Below are 24649 nucleotides of genomic sequence, written 5' to 3' on the forward strand. Positions count from 1 at the left end.
GAAAGTAAATGACTGAAACTTAAAATGCAAGAAATGTAAATTGCAGTAACTTAAATGGCAAGAAATATAAATTGCTTGAATATAAAAGGGAATTGAGGACTGGGATTGCAGAATCTAAACAAAGAGAAAGTAAAATGCAACAATCAATAAAAGTAGAAGATGAATTGGTATAAACTGAAATGCAACAGAAAATGAAATTAAAGTGCAGCAGGGTTCACAGAAGAACCAAAAGTAAATTGGGGTCTCAGGTCTCAAGAGACTAGGTAGCAGAGCCTAGATCTCTATTTGCCTTCCCAGATCCAAGTTCACAAAGCAATTGACAAGAAATTGAAGAGGAAGCAGTAAAGAGAATGTAAATTGATTCAATTATGCAGAAAGAAATTTAAAGAGATCTTAGATGGGAATTGAGACAGAATTTCCTCAATTTCACACACCCAAAACTCAGAAAAATAAGAGTGGAATCACCCGAGCAAACACGAGGAAGGAGATCAATCAATTCTCCCTTAATCCTCAGAACCTCGGTCAAGTCTCTCAAGAACAATTGCAAGAAATTCAAAACTCAAGGAAAGTGTAAAATTCAAAAGTCAAGCTAAGGTAAGTGCTAAAAAGGTCCTAATTACATCAAACTAGCTCCTATTTATACACTTTCTATTCTTGGATTTTGGGATTTGGATGGGCTTTTGATTTGGTGAAGAAATGAACTTAATTGGAATTTTAATTGAATTTTTCGGCCCAAAATGGTAGCTCCCAGGAGGCTGCCCTGCCCTTGTCGAGGGCAGGGCAGGATTTGGTGCATGTTGGTGCGGCTTTGGTGCGGTCTGGTGCATGTTGGTGCGGCTTGGTGCGCAAAACGCTGCCCTGCCCGCGCCGAGGGCAGGGCAGGAAAAATTGGTGCGCCAAAATGTGCCACGGTGCGTGCTTGGTGCTGCCAGGGTCGTGATTTGGTGCGCCAGATTCACTTCTTGGTGCGCCAGAGTTGTGCACCAACCAAATGCTGCCCTGCCCTCGCACAAAATTGTGCTCTGCCCTTGTAGTGGGCAGGGCAGAGTTGCCTTTCATGCTTGGTTCCCTTATGTTGCCCTCCTAGAGGGCAGTGTGCCCTTGTGGAGGGCAATGTTTGCCTCTCCTCATGTTGTGCGCCACACTTCTTCTCTCTTTGACCACACTTTCTTTTCCTTGGGCCACACTTCCTTAGGCTACGCTTTTTCCTTTTTTCCTTTTCTTCACCTACAATAAACCAAAACAACCACTCAAACTTTCACTAAATTCAAGAGGCTTATAAATCAATTAAAATTCAATTAAAATTAGCTTAAACCTCATGGATTAACATTAATTTCATGGTGGTTGCTTGATTTAAAGAAGTTGTGCATTTTCACTCCAAATCACTTACTTAAGAAGCAAGAAAGTGCATAAAGACTAACAAAACAAGTGAAATTGGCTTGAAAAATGGGTATATGATGACTTGTCATCACTAAGCAACCCCCTAAATACAGAAAATTTAGAAGCTATCCGTGAGCAACAGAATCGCCTTAAACAGCTGGAACAGGAAGCCGAACCATTGACCTTCAGAGAGAAACAAGACGACGTCAAAAGTTAGAGGACAAGCTCTTAAAGCTCGAAGCCGATCTCAAAACCAAGACCGCTCGATCCAGTCATGAAGATAGCCCCCCATTCACCAAATAGATCATGAAAGCTAAAGTCCCAAAGGATTTCAAAGCTCCCGACATGACCTCATACGATGGCACATCAGATCCAAGCCATCATCTTAGCAATTTCAGAAGCAGGATATATCTCACGGAGGCCTCAGATGCAATCCGTTGTAAAGCTTTCCCAACCACTCTAACTAAGATAGCAAGAAAGTGGTTCGACAGTTTGCCCCCAAGATCCATCACAAGTTTTGACGACCTTGCAAAAAAGTTCCTCGCCAGGTTCTCCATCCAGAAGGATAAAGTCAAACACGCTCCAAGCTTGCTGGGAATTAAACAAGGAGATCGGGAAAGCCTTTGTAGCTACATGGAAAGATTCAACAAAGCATGCCTTGACATACAAAATCTTCCAACAGAAGCGGCCATCATGGGACTCATCAATGGCTTAAGAGAAGGACCTTTCAACCACTCAATATCCAAGAAGTACCCAACATCTCTAAACGAGGTTCAAGAAAAGGCAAAAAATATATCAAATATGGAGGAGAACTCCCGATTGGGAGACAACTTAAAAACCGGATTCTCCTAACCCACCACATGACAAGGATAAAGAGTCCAAGAAAAAAGAAGATTAACCCGGTGAGAAGCCTAGAAAATATCACAATTACACCCCTCTTCGGCTGTCTCTTGTGGATGTTTACTGAGAAATATGCAATACTGAGAAGATCCCACCACCTTGCCTAATCAAAAACAAAAGAGGGGGAAGTCGGACAGAATACTGTGATTTGATCCGAATCTACGGACATCCTACTAACAAGTGTTTCGACCTAAAGAATGTCATAGAGAAATTGGCAAGAGAAGGGCGATTAGATCGGTACTTAGCCAATAAAGCGGATGAACCAAGAAAAAGAAGAAGGGATGAAGAGGTCGGACGAGTTGAACGTCCACCTCACACCGAAGAGGTCGGACGAGTTGAACGTCTATCTCACACCCCTGAGAGACATGTTCATATGATAAACGGAGGATTCGCAGGAGGAGGGATCTCTAAATCATCTCACAAAAGACACCTCAAAAAGGTATATTAAGGAAGGGAGAGAGGTTTGAATGGACAACGATGTGTAAACAAGCCTTTCGAGATTTCAAAAAAAAAAATCCTTGGGGCAACCACCCATTCTTACCCGACCACGGAAAAGTGAAGAACTCATATTATAACTCGCAGTAGGAAGTCGGGCAATAGCCTCAGCACTAGTCAGAGAAGACGAACGTGGGTAACAACCCATCTACTTCATCAGTAAGGCACTACAAGGGGCCGAACTAAACTATCAAAAGATAGAAAAATTCGCCTACGCCCTCATACTCACTTGTCGATGACTCCACCCATACTTTCAAGCTCACACTATTAGGGTTCGGACCAACCCGCCCATAAAAGGCATCTTACATAAAACAGACTTAGCTGCAAGAACACTACAATGGGCAGTTGAGTTATCCAAGTTTGACCTCAACTATGAAGCTCGGACAGCCATCAAGTCCCAACACCTAGCCGACTTCATTGCAGAGTACACTGACACCCCAGGAACTCCCACAAAATGGAATCTCTACGTGGACGACTCTTCAAACCAAAATCAGGGGTGGCGCAAGCGTAATTATAGAAAGCGATCAGGAAACCCAAATCGAGCTAAATAACCAAATGGAATACGAGGCAGTACTGCCTGGTTTAAGGCTGGCTAAGAAGGTAAGAGTTCAAAAGCTTACCATATTCCGTAATTCACAAGTAGTCACCTCACAAATAGAAGGGAGCTACCAGGCTAAGGATCCCACCATGAAAAAATACCTGGACAAAACCAAAGAACAACTCGGACAATTCCGGGGGTATGTGGTCCGACATATACCTCGGGAACAAAATGTCTGAGCTGATGTACTTTCAAAACTAAGTCAGCACCAACAGCTCGGACAATTCGGGGGATATGAGGTCCGACATATACCTCGGGAACAAAATGCCCGAGCTGATACACTTTCAAAATTAGCCAGCACCAAACCAGGGGGCAATAATAGAAGCCTCATCCAAGACATGCCCACCATGCCAGAAGCATGCCAACTTCCCTATAGCCCCACCAGAAGAGCTCCCACAAGTCCACGGGGCATATCGGACAACAGCACACTCAACCACCAGAGAATCACCATCTCGACTTGCTTACGGAATGAAGGCAATGTTTCCTGTGGAGGTAGAAGAGGGATCCCCTAGAGTGATCCTCTACAATGAAGATTCCAAACTCAAAGGGAAGAGATTGACCTACTTCCAGAAGTCCGAGAAAGAGCTCGGATTAGAGAGGAAGCACTAAAGCGTCGAATGGACCTAAGGTCGGTCAGGAGAAGGGAAGTTAGTAGCCAACTGAAAAGGACCATACTAAGTTGTTCAGAAGTATTGGGAAAAGGTCACCACAAAGTGTCCAACCTCGAGGGGCGAGAGCTACCAAGGTCATGGCATACCTGCAATCTAAGAAGGGCGCCAGGCCGAGGTCTAAAAGATTGCCCGACCTCGAAGGGTAAGCACTAACATGTACACACTCTTATTCATATCTTCATTTTATTGTTTAAAAGTTTGCAGATTTCCTAAAAAAGTTTCCAATCAAGATGCATTAATCTGAGCGCAAAAATTCATCATCCGAGTACAAAGCTACAGGTCGGCAAGATGAAAACCAAATTCATCGTCCGATCACGACATGGTCGGCAAGGTGAAAACCAAAATCACCGCCCGATCACGACAAGGCCGGCAAGATGAAAACCAAATTCATCGCCCGATCACGACAAGGTCGGCAAGATGAAAACCAAATCCATCGCCCGATCAACGGTGTTAAAAAAGTAATCCATAGAAAGAGGCCTGGTGAGGTCTGATTAAAAATGGAATACTAAAAATAACTTAGGAAGGACCGACAAGAAGAAGTCGGACCAAACCAGTCAAAGCGACAAAGTTATAAAAGGTAAATCCATAGAAAGAGGCTTGACGAGGTTTGAGTAAAAATGGGTTACTAAAAATAAATTAAGAAGGACTGACAAGAAGAAGTCGGGCCAAATCAATCAAAGCAACAAAAGTTATAAAAAGTAATCCATAGAAAGAGGCCTGACGAGGTCTGATTAAAAATGGATTACTAAAAATAACTTAAGAAGAATCGACAAGAGAAGTCGGACAGATGAAAAGCGTGTGCTATAAAGGACACAGCTTTGCCAAAAAGGCCACAACTCCACGACAAGGCTAACAAAATTGTCCAGACTAACTAAAAAGGTTCTACGAGAACACTAAAAATTTGTCGGACAAGTTAGCCCCAAGGACCACCTCAACCAAGCAGAGAGTGGACAAAACAAAGAAGTGATCAAAAAGAGGTCAGACAACAAAGTACCAACACTCTACAAAGATCCACAAAAGGGACAAAGACATCCCGCAATGGCCAGAGGAAGGCTAGGAATGCTTTGCTGAAAGGTACGAAGTCTTGAAAAAAGACACTACTTAAAAGGCAAAAGCAAAAATCAAAACGGTGCTAAAAAGTTGTCCAAACAAACTATAAAAAGATTCCCTATCGGAACACTACCTGAAAAGTTGTTGGATTATGACTAAAAAACCCGAGTAGTGAAGACAAAGAAAGTCAGAAGAAAGCTGAAAAGTCCTCTCAACAAACTAAAAAGGGCAATACCAGACTCGCACAAGGAGAAACTACTCAAGATTGGCCAAAGTCAGGATGCTTGAGCATGACTTCCCCAAAGAGATCGAAGCTCTGAAAGCACGATCTCACAGAAAGGTCTGAACTCAAGCAGGGGTACTGTTCATACATCGGTTCGAGATATAAAGGACCGGGATGGCCGACCTCTTAGAAGGTTGGCCCATGACTGACCTCTTGGAAGGTTGGTCCATTACCGACCTCTTCACAAAGAGTTCAGCCAAATCACCACAAGAGGCCCAAGCAGGTACAACCAAAGGGACACAGCCCAATCTAAAGGCAGCCGAAGCCTAAAAAGATAAAGGTGGTTCCCCTTAAAGATAAGATGACTTCACTCAAAGATAAGATAAGATAACTATCTTATCTCCAGAAAGGTCACTCCACACTATTATAAATATACTGTACCACCCAGATATAACTCATATTCTGATTTTACTAAAAACCTGCCTAAAGCACGTGCTAACTTAAGCATCAGAGTCTCTTGCAGGTACCACCACCCTCCGGTGATGAAGGATCAGCAGCTCCACCAGATCCAACAAGTCAGACACGACAGCTCCGGCCACCAGATCCAATAAGTTGGACATGACAGCTCCAGCCACTAGCTCTAGATAGGACGGACACAGCAGCACCGACCACCACAGCAGATCTCATCCGAGATCGACCTTCAATTTCAGGTAATCCTCGGAACAGATAGGTGGCATTTAATTATTTTGCATTGAATAAATGTTGATACCCTTTGTTTCTCTCTTGATTCTAGCATGAGGACATGCTTGGTTTAAGTGTGGGGAGTTTGATAAACCCCATTTTTAGGGTTTATCTTGTGCTTAATTTAGAGGATTTTATCAACTCTTCCCATATTTATTCAATGAAATGGCATGGTTTCATGATTTTCTCCTAATTTGTGCTTGAGTTTGAAAACATGCTTTTTAGGTCTGAACTTGCTAATTTTAATTCGCCTTTGATTCCACTTGATGCCTTGATGTGTTTGTTAGTGAATTCAGGTTGAAAATGCTAGGAATGGATCAAAGGATTGAAGAAAAGAGCATGCAAAGTGGAGAATTCATGGAAAATCAAGGATTTGGAGTGCATACATCGACGTGCACGCATGGAGATGAAGTCGTGAGGTGGCACGTACGCGTGACTTGACGCGTACGTGTGAGAAGGAAAACACCAAACGACACGTACGCATGACCCATGCGTACGCGTCAAAGCTCGCACGTAACCTCATTAAAGTGAAAATGCTGGGGAAAATTTTTGAGATTCCTAGGCCCATATCTAACTCAATTTCTGAGGCAATTACATGCAGAATTGAAGAGGGGTCAAGGGGGGTCATTCATACACTTTAGTTTTAGAGAGATGTAGAATTCTAGAGAGAAAGACTCTCTCCTCTCTCTAGATTAAGGTTCTTAGTTTTCTTCCTTTTAGATCTAGATCTCATTTTTTTCTTTAGTTTTCCTTTACTTTTATTTGTTCTAGCATTTAACTTCTCTTGTATTTCCTTTATTTTGTTAATTTTAGTTGATGCACTCTTTTGTTGATTTCAATTCTCTTTTAATTCAATTTGTGATTTCCATGTCTTTTTATATTTACCTTTGTTTCTATTGATGAATTCTTGCTTTAATTAGTTATTACTTCCTTTAATTCTTGCAATTAATAATGTTTACTGATGCCAGGGCATCTAGGCCAGTTTCACTGACCTTTTCTTTATTGTTTTAAGGTAGTTTCATGCATTTTCTTAGGAAATAAGCAAGTTTTGGATGAAATTTCATTTACACCTTGACTCAAGCAACTATTGTGAATTTTACATGATTTCATAAGGATTATGCAAGGATTGAATGACAAATTGATGATGCATAATCTCATGACTTGGGCTAGAGCTTTGATACACTTTATTTGCTTGATTTCAGGATAAAGGAAACAAGAAGAAGCCAAGTTAGCAGTCACGTTAACCTAATTAACGTAACCATTAATGTGGAATAGGGCAAGCTTGTAGCATTAATGAAAAAGGTGGTCGTCAATAATGCCTGCGAAGCCATCATAAGCCCACGTTAATTGCCACGTTAATTAGGTTAACGTGGTAGTTAACGTGGAGAAAAAGGGAGCTCCAGCATTAGTGGTAAAAGTGAATACCACTAATGCTACAAGTTGGCAATTAGCCACGTTAAGAGCCACGTTAACATATTTAATGTGAACTCTAACGTGGAAGGGAAAGACAATGCCAACGTTAGTGACACTCACCTTTGTCACTAATGTTGGATCATGACAACATTGCCCAAGTTAGTGGTCACGTTAAGACCACTAACGTGAAAGTTAACGTGGAGCTAAGCATGATGAGCCAACGTTAGTGACACTCACGTTTGTCACTAACGTTGGAGATGGCATTCACTACCATGTTAGTGGCCATGTTAACCTAGTTAACGTGAACTCTAACGTGGAGGGGGGTGTTTGGAGCGTTAGTGACAAAGGTAAGTGTCACTAACGCTCTTAAAACTTAGGCATGCCCACGTTAAGAGCCACGTTAACCTAGTTAACGTGAACTCTAACGTGGGGAAAGGGGGCACAATGCAACGTTATTGGAAAAGGTGATTCCCAATAACGTTTGCGAAGGATCATGAGGCAACATTAGTGGTCACATTAGTGCCACTAACGTTGAAGTTAACGTGGACCATTTTGCGGTTGGAACGTTAGTGAGAAAGATGATTGCCACTAATGTTCTCGAACCCACATTTTCACTTAGCATTAACTCCACTAACGTCCTAACTAACGCCCATGCCTAACTCACACATTTCTGCAAGCTGAGCCTACTGAAGATTGTACTTGCTTCAACTCAAGATCTAAGGCCCACATCCAAGACTTGAAGACCTCACTAGAAGATCAAGAAGAGTAGTATATATAGGAGTAGTTTTGAACTATAGAGAAGCTTGGCACTTTGGAGAACTACCCTCTGTATATTTACTTTCTGCATTTTCTAGTTAAACATGTATTCTTTTCTGCCATTTTCCATTCCCAGAGCTATGAACAACTAAACCCCTTTCATTGGGTTAGGGAGCTCTGTTGTAATTTGATGGATCAATTATAGTTTTCATTCTTCTTCCTATTTCTTTTCTCTTGATTTTCTAGAAAGCTTTCGATCTTAATTCAATTGGTTAGTTGTCTTGGAAAAGAAACTCTCCATAATTGGATCTTCTCTGAGCATTGGAAAAGGGATGAGGAGATCATGTTAAAAATGCTTTCTCATGTTGGACCAAATTGGGGTTTGAACGGATATAGTGACATGTAATCCTCCCAATACTTTGATTTGGAAATACATGTGGTATAATCAGTGACCACACTTCATCTCTTTCCATGAGCAATTAAATTAAGGAATTGGGCAATTGTTTAAGCTTAGAGAGATTAGATTGCCAAGGAATTGGGATCCAATCACTTAAGATTGCCAAGGAGATCAATGAATGCATTGATTGAGGAAGGGATGAGAATGAACCTGATCCAGAGAATTCAACATCTCCTAAGCCCAATGAATCCCCCATTTCTGATATTACCCATTCTCTTTACTTTCTGCCATTTATTTCCATGTTCATCTCCCCCAATCTCCATTTAAGATTCTGCACTTTATTTTCTGCCATTTACTTTCTCGCCATTTAATTTCCTGCAATATCAATCACCTTCTGTTTAGCTCAACTAGCATACTCTTCCAATTAAAAATTCCTTGACCAATCAATCCCTGTGGGATTCGACCTCACTCTATTGTGAGTTTTTACTTGACAACAATTCGGTATACTTGCCGAAGGGAAATTTGTTGAGAGACAAGTTTTCGTGGATCAAGTTTATGGCGCCGTTGCTGGGGATTGATTTTGTATCAACAATGATTAAGTTGGAAGTTCACTAGATTGAGCATTTTTCTTTTGTTTGTTTATTTTATCTAGTCATTTAACTTCAGTTCATTTAGTTTCTTCCTCACCCCCTATCCCCTTGTTATTTTCTTTTTCTTTGAATTTACTTACAATTCTGCTCACTAACCCACTAACTGTTTGATAAATTGCACCACTCACACTAACAATCATTCTAACAAGAATAATCACTTCATTTTATCTCTTGCTGTGTGCTCTGTTAGTTGTATGATAGGGAGAAGAGGCAGAGCTTCAACTTCCTTTGATTCAGAACCTGAGAGGACCCTCCATAGATCAAGGAGGGAAGCAAAAGGGAAAAGAGTTGTTGGTGCTGAGGAAGAGGAAGAGTACTTTGAAACAAACATGAAGGAGAACTTGAAAAACAACCATGAAGGAGAAGCTCACAACCATGCCAGAGAAGGCCCTGTAAATCATGCTGGGCAAGAGAGGAGAGTTCTAGGCTCTTATATCAATTCAAACCCAGGAAATTACGGAAGTAGTATCCAAAAGCCCACCATACATGCCAAAAACTTTGAATTAAAACCCCAGCTCATCACCCTTGTTCAGAGCAACTGCTCATTTGGAGAAAGTGCCCAAGAAGACCCCAATCAACATCTAACCACCTTCCTGAAAATATGTGACACAGTAAAGTCTAATAGAGTCCATCTGGATGTCTATAGGTTGCTTTTGTTCCTTTTTTCACTCAGGGACAAAGCATCCAAGTGGCTGGAGTCCTTTCCGAAGGAGAGCTTAACAAATTGGGAAGATGTGGTGAATAAATTTTTGGCAAGATTCTACCCTCCTCAGAGAATTAACAGGCTGAGAGCTAAGGTGCAAACTTTCAAGCAACAAGATGGTGAGACTCTCTATGAGGCCTGGGAGAGGTTCAAGGACTTAACAATAAGATGCCCACCGGACATGTTCAATAAATGGGTTCAACTTCACATTTTCTATGAAGGTCTTTCTTATGAGTCAAAGAATGTTGTAGACCATTCATCAGGAGGCTCTCTAAACAAGAAGAAAACCATTGAAGAAGCCATAGATGTCATTGAAACGATAACTGAGAATGACTACTTCTATGCTTCTGAAAGAAGCAACACTCGAGGAGTAATGGAGCTGAACCACATGGATGCATTGCTGGCTCAAAATAAGATGATCACCAAGCAGTTAGCAGATCTCACCAAGAAGGTAGAAGAAAACCAAGTTGCAGCAGTCATCACTTTATCACCAGCTCAAGAAGGAGTGAATATAGGAGAAGAAGGTGACTGGAAATAAGGCAATTATGTTGGGAACTCACCCAGACAAATCCATGATCCATACTCCAAAACTTACAAGTCTGGATAGAGAAATCACCCTAACTTTGGGTGGGGAAATCAGCAAGACCAAGGCCAAGACCAGAGATGCCACAACCACAATCCCAACAACAATGCAATTCACCAACATACCTCATAGAGATCCTATCAACACCCACCTAATCACCCTTCTCAACCACCTAACCTCAACCCACCATCACTAACCGATGATAGACTTTCCAAAATTGAGATTCTACTTGAAGACATATGTAGAGAAGTCCAAGACAACAAGGTGTTTAAGGATGAAGTGCGAGCCAATATCAAAAACCAAGGGGAAACCATCAAGAGGCTGGAGTCCCAAGTAGGGTATCTATCTCAACAATTTCCCAAACCCAATGATGGTTTTCCAAGTGACACAGAGAAGAACCCAAGAGGAGAAACAAAGAAAGTAAGGTGGGAAGAATGCAAGATGATCACCACAAGTGATGAGATGAGTGTAGAGGAAGTGGACACACAAATAGAACACCTCCAAGACAGTCCAAAGGAAAATCACGAAGACAGAAACCATGCACCCCAACCCACACATAGGGAGGAGCTAAAGAAAGAGGAGATCCTGAACCCATATGCACCCTTTCCCCAAAGGCTCAAAGGTGGTGTTGCAAGGAGAATGTATTCAAGATTCCTAGATATGTTTGTATCTCTTGAGGTAAATATACCATTCATTAAGGCCCTCCGGCAAATGCCCTCTTACATCAAATATATAAAGGAGCTGCTGGCCAAAAAAGTTCATTAAAGGGTGGACAAACAATAAAGATGAACAGGGAGTGCAATGCTCTCATTCAAACAGAGCCACCCACAAAGAAGAAGGATCCAGGGAGTTTCCACATTCCTTGTGCTATAGGAGAGACAATGTTTGATAAAGGGCTCTGTGACCTGGGAGCAAGTATCAACTTAATGCCTTTGTCCCTCATGAAAAAGCTTCAAATCAATGAGCTAACACCCACAGACGTAATCATCAAACTGGCTGACAAAACTCAAAAACAGGCAATAGGAGTGGTTGAGAATGTGTTAGTGAAGGTTGGGAACTACTTCCTCCTCATAGACTTTGTTATCTTGGAAATGGAAGAGAATCCCATTCACCCCATCATTTTGAGAAGGCCATTCTTAGCCACAGCCAGGGCGCTTATAGATGTGGAGTGAGGACAGCTAATATTGAGGATACACGATGAACAACTCACCTTAAACATTTTCAAACCATCACAAGAAGCAGGTCATGATAATGAAGAGTTGAAGGAAGAGCACAATAAAGAGCTGATGGAAGAGCCAAACAAGGGAACACAGGCACCACAGCTAAGAACTACTGTGGTTAACAACCAATGTAGTCAGAAAGAACAACAACCAAGTGTGACCCGAGAGAAGCTAGACTCACCAAAGCATATGGGACAAGCAACAAAATCCCCCTGAAGGAAAGAACCATAAGGAGCAAGGTAACATCAAGGGAAACAAAGAAAAAGGCCCCAAGGGGATGGAGGAATAAGAAAATTCCTACAGAAGACTTCTCTCGAGGAGATGAAGTGGTCTCTGCCTACTTTCCATCTATACCACCTCATCTCCCTACCATTCCATCTCAGCTGCCTTCCTCCAGTGTACACCATCAACAAAATCTTGTCCTTAGAACATGTGGAGCTTCTTAACAAAGCCAATGGAGATAAATCCACTGCAAGGGGAGAGGACGTGAAGCACTACCAACCACCCTGACAAAGGCCAAACGTCAAGCTAATGACGCTAAAGAAGCGCTTCATGGGAGGCAACCTATGTTCTATACCCTTTCTTTTTAATCTTTAATACTAGTTAATAAGGAAAAGTTCATGGATTCTAAATCAACTTCGACAAACAATATAAGAATCCATACATGAAGCATAGAGTACATGATAAGTTTGGTGTTCAAGGAATACCAAGAGGGCTTGAACACACTCAATGGTATGAGATTCTTTTCGAATCTTGTTGCACCATATGATCACAAACAAGTTTGGTGTTACCAACGTTGCATGCATGGGAAATTGAGTGGTTCGATTGATTTGCATTCATGAAAAGCTTAGTTATTTTAAAAACAAAAGAAAAATATTTTAACAGTAGCTATCTCACACTTTAATTTCTCCCACCAAAAATTCAATTAACTTTTTGCATTCCTTTTGTCTTGTATAGGAAATCAAAAAGGGGAAAGGTGGTACTTGATAGGACAAAAAGGAGGTTCGGCTACTATACCAAGAAAACCACACACTTGTCTTCAAGGGGAGTATTTTGGAAAGTGTTGCCATGCAATATTGGGAGTTGGGTATCCTTGGAGATCGAATCAAGACCCTCATAAAAGGGGTGATCCTTGTGCTCATCCAATACCAAACCCAAACCGTCCATCATTAAGAAACATCATCAATCTACACCCTTCAAACACCCAACATCCTATATATATATATTATAAATCCCACACTCTACAATCTCTTCGTACGCACTTGTTATTCTCATTCATCTCCCTTCCTTCTCTCGAACACACACACTCAATATCTCCACACACCAAATCTCCTGCATGGCATCATCAAGCTCTAAGAAGCGAAAGGGGAAGGAACTTATGAAGCAGCCTCCTTTTGATGAAAAGAAATTTAGAACCTTTTACCATGCATTGCAATTTGGGTGGATGGTTGAGAAAGAAGTCATATATGAGTTAGGCTTTCAAGTCACAAAAACTGAGTGCCCCGAAATCATAGAGAAGGTGAAAAAATGTCGATGGGAGCTCCTCACCAATCCGATTACAAGGGTTAATGCAACTCTGGTAAGAGAGTTTTATGCAAACGCAGTTAGATATGATAAGGCAGATGAATCCTATACAAGTTTCGTGAGTGGGGTAATGGTGGACTTTAGTCCCATAAGCATCATGAGAATGTTAAAGCTGCGAACCATACCCTTTGCAGAAGAGAGCTATCACTCGAGAATAGATAACAACCCCAACCATGACCAGATTATGAAAGACATCTATGTGCAGGGAGCAGATTGGGACAGAGACCCTCATGGGAAACCCAGATTCATAAAAAGAGGAGACCTCCTTCCTGAGGCTAAGGGGTGGTTCGAAATTGTAAGGAGATCCATCCTCCCAGCCGAAAACAACTCAGAGGTAAACCTTAAGAGAGAAACAATGGTGCAATGCATAATGAAGGGAGGAGAAATCAAAGTTCATGAACTCATAGCCCAAGGAATTCGAAAGCTTGCTAAGAAGAGTGATTCTAGAGGAAGGTTAGGCTACCCCAGCACTATCCTCCGTCTTTGCAACAAAGCTGGGGTGGTGTTCGAAGATGGAAACCTCGAGTGGATAAAAGTCGGCCTTCCAATTACTTTTCGACGGATGCATGCTGCTGCACCTCCCCTACCTCAATGAAGACTAAGAAAGAGGCTAGCTCATCAAGCTGAGGAAGGACAAAATCCACATGAGCAAGCCCCAGCCACCTTAGACATGCACCAATTACAAGAGGCTATTGATACCTTGTCTAGGCAATACATGGAGAATCAAGGGGCATAGAAGGAGCTTCAAATGCAAATAATGGATCGCCAAGAAGAATCACTCTCTAGATGGATGAATCAACAAGGAGAGTGGCAAAAACAATTGATGGAGCAGCAATTGGAACAAGGGAGACAGTGGAATGAGTCCTTTCATAACTTGAACCAAAAGCAAGATCAACAACAATAAGCCATCCAAAAGCTAATCAACATCCAAGCACATCAAGGTGCACACATTCATGAGATGCATCGGAAACAAAGAGAATACGCAGATCTCTTTGACGAGTACAGAGCTTTTTCGGAAGGGGTTTATATGAGTGAGACTGGATACCATGTAAATACCCAAGCCAGGCTCGGGTACTTAGTCGGACAACTACCTGTATTACACCTTGGGATCACAAGATATGAGGACGTAAAGGATGAATTGGAATGAGTGGAACGAGAAAGGGCCGAAAAAAGTCATGAATCAGTGAGGAAAGCACTAGAAGATTCGAAAATAGCCAGAATGAATCAGATGAAAGGAAGCACAAGTGGACACAAAGAAGACAAGGAAGCAAAAGAACATGAGCATCCACAGGAGTAAAAGGTGGTGAGTTTCTTCTTAGTCTTATCTCTTTCAAGTTTTAAATAAGAAAAATCATGTGTGAGATAGAACATCCTTCCATAGTAGTTTAGGAACCTTCAATTATGGCTTTAAAATTTCATTGTTTAAGTCTATGTTTACTAGTCTAAATGTCCCTACTGCATTTTTCATCTTGCTTATATGTATGCTTGTCTTTTAAGCCAATCAAAAAGAAGATGTTATGAAAAGAACAAGAGTGGAGTTATCTTGTGAAATCATTTCTGAATGTTTGTGGTAGGGTGATGAATTAGCTAAGTTGGTTCACCAACAAGGTAGGAAGGCAGCTATCTATCCTGAATCATATGCTTGAAACACACCCCAGGAGACTAGCTAATTGATAAGATCCTAATAAGAAAAGAGAAAGAGCAATAAAAGTGAAAAGGAAAGAAAAACAATAAGAAATAATGCTAGGCACCAAGGGTTTGAAGATTGAGGCATGTGTCTGTGGTGTTCATGTGCAAGGGATATGCTTGGACGAATAAGCTCTTAGGGGTGCCTTATCACTTGGTAACTTGGATTAACTAATCTGGGATTATCAGCTAAAAGTCCACTATCAAGAGTAACCTTTGCTATAGAACACTTAGCAACCCAAAGAGGTGCTGGACACCAAGGTCTCAAGAAAGAAAAAAAATAACAAACCATGTGCCTGTGGTGTGTATGTATAGGAGAACGAGACTTGAGGGAGTAAGTCCTTAGGGGTACCTTAACACCTAGCACCTTGAACCAACTGGTTCGGGAGTGTTGGCTAAAAACTTATGATAAAGAGTCGCCCTCTTACAGAGCACTTAGCCTATAAAAAGAATGCAATAAAACCTGGAAAACAAGGAAGGATCAACAATTAGGAAGTCTTAAAGGATGCAATCAAGAGAGTGTTCAAGGGCATGATAAAGGCCTGAAAACCAGTAAAGGAATGAACCTAAGTTGTTATGCATAAAACCCCATAAACCAGGAATTTTACTTTTATATTGTTGATCTTGTTCTTTCATTCATTCTTCCTATGTTTCAGTACTTGCTTAGGGACAAGCAAGCTTTAAGTTTGGTGTTGTGATGCCAGGGCATCTAGGCCAGTTTCACTGACATTTTCTTTACTGTTTTAAGGTAGTTTCATGCATTTTCTTAGAAAATAAGCAAGTTTTGGATGAAATTTTATTTACACCTTGACTCAAGAAACTATTGTGAATTTTACATGATTTCATAAGGATTATGCAAGGATTGAATGACAAATTGATGATGCATAATCTCATGACTTGGGCTAGAGCTTTGATACACTTTATTTGCTTGATTTCAGGACAAAGGAAGCAAGAAGAAGCCACGTTAGCAGTCACGTTAACCTAATTAACGTAACCACTAACGTGGAATAGGGACAAGCTTGTAGCGTTAATGAAAAAGGTGGTCGTCAATAACGCCTGAGAAGCCATTATTGATGGTGTTTTGTGGAAAAATAAATTTCCAACACACAAATCCAACCGGCAAGTATACCGGGTCGCATCAAGTAGTAATAACTCACAAGAGTGAGGTCGATCCCACAGGGATTGATGGATCAAGCAACTTTAGTGGGTGATTAGTTTAGTCAAGCTAACATTGAAGTGAATTGTGTGAAGTGTAACCAACAGAAAGTAAATTGCAGGAATGATAAAGTTGCAGAAAGTAAAGTTGCAAATAACTTAAATAACAAGAAAGTAAAAGAGCTGAAACTTAAATTGCACGAAATGTAAATTGCATTAAATGTAAAGGGGATTGGGTGCGGGGAATTTAAAATTCAACAAGAAAATGTAAAGAGCAATCAAGAAGAGAGCTAGAATATGAAATGGAATGCAGCAGATTTCAAACAGAAAAGTAAAAATGCTTGAAGAATTAAAAACAGAAAGCGATGCTTAATTTGCAGCAATTTAAAAGGATGTTGAAGATCTCAGGGAATCAATGAGACTAGAGAACAAGTCTAGATCTCAAGCCCTTCCTTGATTCAACAGCAAATAGATTGAAGAAGAAATAGAGATGGAAGCAGTAAAGAGAGCCTTGATTCAAATCAAAATTCCTTGAATTATGCAGAAGAACAAAGCAGAGATGTTGCAGATGGAGAATGAAAATAGAATTTCTTTCAATCTCAATCCAAAATTCAAACAGAAAGGAAAATTAAAAGAGAGAGCTATCTACTACTACTACTCCCTAATGGAGCAAGCCTCCCCCCTTCCGAGCTCTAATTGATGCCTTTATATAGGCTTTATAAAATAAAAAAAATGAAAATGAAATTAAAACAAATTACAAAAATGAAAATCCTAATTTAATTGATCCATGTGCCTTTGAGAGATGATGTGGGCTTTGCTTGCTTTGGATTTGAGGAGAAATGGGTTTGGTTGGCTTTGATTCAATTTGGTGAGGAATTGAATTAAATTGAATTTTGGCCCATGTGTTGCTCCCAGGAGATCCCAGGAGGCTGCCCTGCCCCCAAGGGCAGGGCAGGAAAAGTTGGTGCGCCAGAACGTGCCACGGTGCTGCCAGAATCAAGAATTGGTGCGCCAGACTCAGAAATTGGTGCGCCAGAAATTTTCCTTGGTGCATGGGATGCTGCCCTGCCCTCGCGGAGGGCAGGGCAGTGTTTCCAAAAGTGAAGTTCCAAGTTCGAAACTTGGTGGATGCACACGCTACTTCTTTTCCTTGGTTTTCTTGGCACCAAAGTAAGGCCTAGTTTCTTGCTTCCTCATGGTGCCGTGTTCGATTCTTGTGGCAAGCAATTGAGGGAGCAATTTTCCTTGATTTTCCATGAAGAGCACGACATTGCCCTACTCTCCAAGAGGGCAGGGCAGAAAAAATGAGCGCTACTTGCTTTGGGGTGAGGCTCCAGCTTCGAACCTTGGTGGAAGCACATTGGTTTATTTTTGCTTATTTTTGGCCTTTAAAGATGCCTTCCGTTCCTGCCTCAATTTTACGCCAAATATGGATTGCTATATATCGTTGGAAAGCTCTGAATGTCAGCTTTCCAACGCAACTGGAAGCACATCAATTGGACGTCTTTAGCTCAAGTTATAGCCCTTTGAAGTAGGCATGGTCATGCTGTGAGCGGCCAGATTTTAACTTAGCGAAAATTTGCTCCAACCTCACTTTGTTTCATCATGATTCTGCCCTGCCCTTGGCAAGGGCAGGGCAGTGTGCGTGCTGGTTGTTTTCTTCTTTGATTTGGTCATGGGCCACACTTTTAAAAGCGTGGCCTAAGGCTCCAAAGTGTACCCCAACTTCAAAGTGTACCCCAAAGCTCTTTTTTTCTCCTTTTTTTGTGCTTCTTTGCTTCTTTTTCTTCTTATTTCCTACAAGATTTATAAAATTAAAAGATCAAGGAAATCTTCCAATTAATTACAAAAAAATACAATATTTAAGCACTAATCATCAATTTCTTGTATGAAAAAGCATAGAAAAATAGGTATATGATGACTTGTCATCAATCATAAGCCCACGTTAATTGTCGCGTTAATTAGGTTAATGTGGTAGTTAACGTGGAGAAAAAGGGAGCTCCAGCGTTAGTGGTAAAGGTGAATACTACTAACGCTACAAGTTGGCAATTAGCCACGTTAAGATCCATGTTAACATAGTTAACGTGAACTCTAACGTGGAAGGGAAAGACAACCCCAACATTAGTGACACTCACCTTTGTCACTAACGTTGGATCAAGCCAACATTGCCCAAGTTAGTGGTCACGTTAAGACCACTAACGTGAAAGTTAACGTGGAGCTAAGCATGATGAGCCAACGTTAGTGACACTCACCTTTGTCACTAACGTTGGAGATGGCATTCACTACCACATTAGTGGCCACGTTAACCTAGTTAACGTGAACTCTAACGTGGAGAGGAGGGGCGTTTGGAGCGTTAATGACAAAGGTAAATGTCACTAATGCTCTCAAAACATAGGCATGCCCACATTAAGAACCACGTTAACCTAGTTAACTGAACTCTAACGTGGGGAAAGGGGGCACAATGCAATGTTATTGGAAAAGGTGATTCCCAATAACGTTTTCGAAGGATCATGAGGCAACGTTAGTGGTCACGTTAGTGCCACTAACGTTGAAGTTAATGTGGACCATTTTGGGGTTGGAACGTTAGTGAGAAAGGTGATTGCCACTAACGTTCTCGAACCCACATTTTCACTTAGCGTTAACTCCACTAACGTCCTAACTAACGCCCATGCCTAACTCACAATTTTCTGCAAGCTGAGCCCACTAAAGATTATACTTGCTTCAACTCAAGATCTAAGGCCCACATCCAAGACTTGAAGATCTCACTAGAAGATCAAGAAGAGTAATATATATAGGAGTAGTTTTGAACTATAGAGAAGCTTGGCACTTTGGAGAACTACCCTCTGTATATTTACTTTCTGCATTTTCTAGTTAAACATGTATTCTTTTCTGCTATTTTTCATTCCCGGAGATATGAACAACTAAACCCCTTTCATTGGGTTAGGGAGCTCTGTTGTAATTTGATGGATCAATTATAGTTTTCATTCTTTTTCCTTTTTCCTTTCTCTTGATTTGCTAGAAAGCTTTCGATCTTAATTCAATTGGTTAGTTGTCTTGGAAAAGAAACTCTCCATAATTAGATCTCCTCTGAGCCTTGGAAAAGGGATGAGGAGATCATGTTAGAAATGCTTTCTCATGTTGGACCAAATTGGGGTCTGGGCAGATATAGTGACATGTAATCCTCCTAACACTTTGATTTGGAAATACATGTGGTATAATCAGTGACCACACTTCATCTCTTCCCATGAGCAATTAAATCAAGGAATTGGGCAATTGTTCAAGCTTAGAGAGATTGTATTGCCAAGGAATTGGGATCCAATCACTTAAGATTGCCAAGGAGATCAATGAATGCATTGATTGAGGAAGGGATGAGAATGAGCCTGATCCAGAGAATTCAACATCTCCTAAGCCCAATGAATCCTCCATTTCTGATCTTACCCATTCTCTTTACTTTCTGCCATTTATTTCCATGTTCATCAACCCCAATCTCCATTTAAGATTCTGCACTTTATTTTCTGCCATTTACTTTCTCGCCATTTAATTTCCTGCAATATCAACCACCTTCTGTTTTTAGCTCAACTAGCATACTCTTCCAATTAAAATTGCTTGACCAATCAATCCTTGTGGGATTCGACCTCGCTCTATTGTGAGTTTTTACTTGACGACAATTCGGTGTACTTGCCGAAGGAAAATTTGTTGAGAGACAAGTTTTCGTGCATCATTTACTTTTATTGCCTTCTATGTGTTTGATGAAATGTTTCTCTTAGCCATAGCTTAGGTATTTTTCTCCTCTTGGATTGAGTTGAGTAATTGGAGACTCTTGAGTTATCAAACTCTTTTGTTGATTGATAATTGAAAGTTTCTAGTTGATTTGAATGCCACTAAAGCAAGTCTTTCCTTAGAATTTGACTAGGACTTGTGGACTCAAGTTGATTGTATCCACTTGACTTTCCTTCATAGTTAGAGGTTAACTATGTGGGAGAAATGGACAATTCTTGTCACAATTGATGATGATAACAACGATAGGACTTCTAGTTCTCATACCTTGCCAAGAACTTTCTTAGTTGTTAGCCTATTTCTTTTGCTATTTATATTTCTTTTTCATTATTACAAAAATCCCAAAACATTCCTTCATAGCCAATAACAAGAACACTTCCCTGTAATTCCTTGAGAGACGACCCGATGTTTAAATACTTCGGTCATTTTTATTTGGGTTTGTACTTATGATAAACAAAATTTTGATTGAGGATTGTTTGTTGGTTTAGAACCATACTTACAACGAGATTTCATTTGTGAAATTCTTTTCCATCAAATTTTCTCTTCACCAGCCAATTCTGGTTTTTGGAGAACTTGTCATAAAGGTTGATCGGTCCGGACATAGATGACATGGCTTTGGAAATACAGTCGAAGACGTCGGGCTGAAAACACCAGAGCTAGGGCCAACTTCTCTATCTTAGGATAGCAAAGCTCAGCATCTTGCAAAGTCTTGCTAATAAAATAGATCGATAAGAGTGTTTTTTATAGTTGCGAAAGCATTTTCACATTCATCGGTCCAATGAAAATCTTTTTTCTTTTTTAGTGTTTGAAAAAAGCAGTAAGACTTAGAAGCCAAACAAGGTAGGAATCTAGAAAGTGCAGCAAGTCTCCCTGTTAACCGTTGGACTTCTTTGATTGTTTTTGGGTTTGCCATGTCCAATATAGCTCGGTATTTTTCTGGGTTAGCTTCGATTCCGCGGTTAGTGAGCATGAATCTGAGGAATTTGCCTCCCTGTACGCCAAAAGCGCACTTTTCAGGGTTAAGTCGCATATTGTATCTCCATATTTGGTTGAATATTTCTGCAAGGTTGTCAAGATGGTTGTTGCCGAGCTTTGTTTTGGCCACCATGTCATCAACATAAACTTCTAAGTTTCTGCCGATCTGTGCTACAAATACCTTGTCTATAAGGCGTTAATATGTTGCTCCTGCGTTCTTAAGTTTAAATGGCAGAACTTTATAGCAGTAATAATTTCCATATTCGGTAATAAATGTAGTTTTTTTTTTATTGGATGGATGCATTAGAATCTGGTTATATCCAGAATATGCATCCATGAAACTTAGTGTTTTATAACCTGAAGCATTTTCCACTAAACAATCAATAGATGGTAAGGGGTATGAATCTTTTGGACATGCTTTGTTGAGATCGGTGAAATCAACACACATGCGCATTTACCGTTTTGTTTCTTTACCATGACAACGTTTGCTAGCCATGTTGTGAATCTGATTTTCTGTATGAAGCCAGCACTGATTAGCTTCTTTGTCTCTTCCAAAGAAGCTTGCTTTCTTTCAAGGCCTAGGTTTCGCTTCTTCTGCGCTACAGGTCAGACAGAAGGATCTAATGCCAGCTTGTGAGAGATGATTGATGGGTCAATGACAGGCATGTCGGCAGGCATCCACGCGAATAGGTCGACATGTTGTTGTAGGAATGTTTGAAATGAAGCTCTTTCCTCCGAGCTAAGTGTGGTTCCCACATAAGTATATTTCTTTGAGTTATCTGCAAAATAGATTTTTTGTAAATCCTTCGTCGTGGTTGGCCGCTCGAGGGCATTAGCCCTTGGATCGAGGTCGGCCAAAACTGGGAGTTCGTCCGGACTGCCAATGTTGTTTACTTGGGCGTTGACACTTCAGTTGGGTCTTTCAGACTATCGTTGTAACATTGACGAGCTTCATGGGTGTCGCTATGAATTATTACGATAAGATCATCTTGCACAGGAAACTTAACACAAAAATGAATTATGGATACTATAGCACCGAACATATTCAAGAAAGGTCGGCTAAATATCAAATTGTAAGGGCTAAAACAGTCCACAACTAAATATTGAACATCTGAGGTTTTTGATAAGGGAGGCTTACTTAGTGTGGTTTGTAACCACACAGATCCCAATACTGGGACCCTTTCCACCGAAAATCTGACTAAGTCTCCAGTGGAAGGTTGTAGTATGTTGTTACTTAGTTTTATTTTCTGGAATGTTGAATATAAAAGAACATCAGCACTGCTCCCCAAATCCAGTAGTACTTTTCTGACTAAAAGATCTCCTAACTGGATGGAGATTACGACTAGGTCATCCATATTTGTTATGTTGTATTGAAGTCAGAGGCTTGAAACGTCATCTAAGGAAAATGTGAAGGCATTTGATTATTGTTAGGACTAGCTTCTATTGATAACATAACTCGGTATGAGCATTTTCTTGCCAAGCTTATAGCGCCTCCACCTGCAAAACCTCCGGAAATGCAGTTAATAATTCCTCTTGGTTGTTTAGGATGACTAGAAGTTGCCCTTTGCTTGTCTCGGCTGGATTGTCCTACCGAGGTATGGTCACTAAAGGAAGGAGCACACCTTTGTATATGGCTACCGATGTATTTGTCTAGATGGCCTTGCCGAGCTAGTCTCTCCAAGGGGTCCTTAGCGATGTCGCATTCATCAGTGATATGTCAATGTTTCTGGTGGAAGGTGCAATACTTTGACTTGTCTACATTCTTCGCATCTGGATAGTTGCGGCCTTTCGTGGTTGTTTGATCAATTTGGAATTTAGAATCTCCTTGATGATATCATCCCTCTTGGTGTTAAATTGAGTATAAGATTTATAACGGGGGGTTAGCTTAAAACTTTTCTTACTATCCCGTGGTTTATCCTCTTCTTTGTATTGGGGATTTTCTGGTTTCTGAGCTTGTCGGAGTTCCTCAAATAAGTAAAGAATTCACAAATAAGTTCGCATTGTATTGGGGCTTCTTTTTGACGAGTGGATTTCTATCGATAAAGAATTCACAAATAAGTTCGCGTTGTAAGTATAATTTCTAAACCAATGGAGAATCCTTTCGTGCAAAAGTTTTGGTTGTCACAAGTAACAAACACAGTAAAATTTATAAACCGAAGTATTTAAACCTCGGATCGTCTTCTCAAGGAATTGCAGGGAGGTGTGTTTTATTATTGGTTGTGGAAAACAGTATTTTTGGATTTTTGAAAGGATTGAACAAGAGAAATAAATTGCAGGAATTAATAAATCAATAGCTAAGAAAACTCTTGGCAATGTATGAAAATTAGAAGTCCTATCCTAGTTATCCTTATCAATTGTGATGAGAATTGCTCATTGCTCCCACTTAGTCAACCTCTAACTATGAAGGTAAGTCAAGTGGTTAAATCAATATGAATCCTCAAGTCCTAGTCAATTCCCAAAAAAAGACTAGAGTTAGTGGAATTCAAGTCAATTAGCAACTTCCAATTATCAATCAACAAAAGAGTTTGATAACTCAAGAGTCTCTAATTACTTAACCAAAGCCAAGAATATAGAAAGCTAAATAAAAATTATATATCTGAAATACCTCAAATTGCATTAATAAAAGAAATCAAATCTAACATGGAAAAGTTCATAAACAAATAAAAGAGAAACTAAATTAAAAGAACATTGAACCTGGTATGAAGAAACAATCCTAATGACTAAAAGAAATCCTAATCCTAAAACCTAAGATGGAGGAGAGAACCTCTCTCTAGAAACTACATCTAATCCTAAAAAATTATGAATATGAAAGTTGTATCTGTATGTCTTGAGTTTCTGCATGTTCCCTGGCTTTATTCTGTGTTTCTGGGCCGAAAACTGGGTCAAAATGCGGCTTGAAATCACCCCAGTGATTTCTGTTAATTCTGCAGATCGTGCTTGTCACGCGTACGCGTCGTTTGATGATTTCCCCTCCACGCGTGCGCATTAGGCACACGCTTACGTCATTTGTGCGAACTTCAATCCATGCGTGCGCGTCAAGCATGTGCATGCGTCGTTGTGATTTTGTCCCAATCGCTGTATTTTTCTCGTGCTCCTTCCCTTTTTGCAAGTTTCCTCTCCATTCTCTAAGCCATTCCTGTCCTATGAAGCTTGAAATACTTAACACAAGGATCACAACATTGAATGGTATAAAGGAGAATTAAAATACGTAATTAAAAATCTTTAGGAAGAAAGTTTTCAACCATGGAACAATTTTGGGAAGGAATTGTAAATACATGCTAATCATATGAATAAGTGGGTAAAGACTTGATAAAACCACTCAATTAAACACAATATAAATCATAAAATAATGGTTTATCAATCATCGCTCTTGGTATTGAATTGAGTATAAGATTCATAACGTCGGGTTAGCTTAAAACTTTTCTTACTATCCCGTGGTTTATCCTCTTATTTGTTTTGGGGCTTTTCTGGTTTCCGAGCTTGTCGGAGTTCCTTAATATCAATTTGACCTTTCACCTTTTCACAGAACTCGGCCAAGGTTTTTGGTTAAGCAACAGCAATAGCCTCCTAGAATTTCCCTGGTCGGAGTTCGCTTTTGATGGCGTGCAAATGCACCTCAGGGTGGAGGTTTGGAATACTCAAAGCCACCTTTGTGAAACGAGTCATGTAGTCTCTGAGGATTTCATTCTGAC

Source organism: Arachis duranensis, chromosome 4 (genome assembly GCF_000817695.3).
Source record: "Arachis duranensis cultivar V14167 chromosome 4, aradu.V14167.gnm2.J7QH, whole genome shotgun sequence".
NCBI classification, from domain to species: Eukaryota; Viridiplantae; Streptophyta; class Magnoliopsida; order Fabales; family Fabaceae; genus Arachis; species Arachis duranensis.